The following is a 1,795-nucleotide window of genomic DNA, read 5'->3' as shown; positions in this document are numbered from 1 at the left end:
ATAATTATTTCACTGGAAAAAAAATCCCAGGATCCAAATGATACTGTTGAATTCTTTAAGAACTTAAGAGAAACTTTATGGAGATATTCCACAAACTGTTTAAAGTGTTTTAGGTCTGAAATTTTGGGACGGCATGGTGCTATTGCCTAAAGGTCAGTGACGATGGTGGACTGTTATTAGGAATTTGAAAACGTTGCCAAAATGTCTCATATTGAAGAAGCTACTATCCAACTCTGGTTAAAATTCATGAGATCCAGAGATCTATACTTGTGATAGAAGGAAAAGGGAGCAAAGACAAATCTGAGCATCTTCACATCACAGGTGGAGCAACTGCCCCCACTCTCTTTGAACAAACAGCTGCATATGGAATCAGAGAGTAATTGGGGTCATCTTGCAAAATCAGTGAAGTTCGGGAAAAGATATATTTTGATGTTTCAGTACATAGTCTGGCACACGATCATTCTCTGAGATCAGTTGATGACTTAATTGTGGTTGTGGAGGAGTTTAAAGATTTCCTTTTAAAAGAAAAGAAACATAACAGGAAGAAACTCTGAAAGATTTTGAAGACTTGGCTGGAAAACTCCCATGGTCAGATCCTTTAAAAGTACAGGAAGGTAACACTTGTTTCACGAAGAAGAAAACAAAGCATAAAAAGATGAACGTAAATTCAAATACAAAAAAAATTGTAAACAGACAAGGAGACAAATTAGATGAGAGAATGACAGAGGATTTGTCAATGATGCTTTAGATTTATGTAAACTTGACTATTACAATAATCGAGCCATCAAGGAGGAACTATCAACCTTATTGTTTAATGACCTAGAATTTTCAAAAAATGAGACAGATGAACATTCCAAAGAAGAAAATGAGACTCAGGTGTTAAAGTTTAGAGTCACATAAAATAGGGTGGAGAGAAACATTGCTTTAACTCAAATGAAGCTGCAAGAGATTTGGGGGATGCTGTTCAAGATCATATCAAGTGGAAGGCTGACATGACCAATTTTGAGGAGGAGGTTCTCTTGAATATCGATGATAATGAAATAGTTGTGGGAAGTGCACAGACTGAGGAAAGTCTCCAAAGTGGAAATACTGTACATTATGGACTTTCAACTCTTAGATCAACTCCTGGATGCCCGGGCTCTGTGAACCTCAATCTACTGATATAATACTTGATCCAGTGTGTGGAACCAGGCAATACCAATAGAGGGGACACTGAATTTTCTGTTACAATATTGCTGATGCTAATAGTCCACTGTATGTAAAAAGCTCAACAAGTAACATTTCATCTTCACTGACCAAGAGTCAAATTCATGTAGGCAAACCTTCAATGGGTACATCTATTGATGCTGTTCAGTTGGATAGCTGCAATCTTTCACTGTGAATTAGCTCTGTGGATATCTTTGTAACACATGTGCAGTTTGGAAAAAGGATGGGGTGCCAAAAGAGAAACTGGAATCTTTGTCCAACTTGCCTGAGGGAGATGTGCTGTGTCTGTAGACCTGAAACAAGCCGAGCTGTATTCCTTACCCAGGACAAGAGGTGCATTGCCAAGGCATTCTCTGGAATGGGACATGTATGGTGAAATGCACATATGGTCTGTGTGAATATCGGGATCTTAGTGTTGCAGTTCATCTTCTGAAACAAACATCTCAAGCTTTTTTTCACTGATCAGAGCAAGATGGACAAAGAGGGACACCTTGGTAATAAAAAGAATGTTATTTAATAATTTTCATACTTCCCAGCACTGGAATAATCAACAGGAAGATAGAAATGCAGTCTGCAGTGCTTAAATTAG

At 37.9% G+C, this 1,795-nt stretch overlaps 1 pseudogene; it reads left to right on the top strand.

The window, feature by feature from the left end:
- The first annotated feature begins 201 nt into the window (after positions 1–201).
- Positions 202–1,704, top strand: LOC101577433 (annotated as a pseudogene).
- Positions 1,705–1,795: the final 91 nt, after the last annotated feature.

This window comes from Octodon degus, unplaced genomic scaffold, assembly GCF_000260255.1.
Source record: "Octodon degus isolate 3935 unplaced genomic scaffold, OctDeg1.0 scaffold00292, whole genome shotgun sequence".
In the NCBI taxonomy this organism is placed as follows: Eukaryota; Metazoa; Chordata; class Mammalia; order Rodentia; family Octodontidae; genus Octodon; species Octodon degus.
Note: the sequence above shows the minus strand (reverse complement) of the source record. Positions and strands in the feature narration are given on the sequence as shown.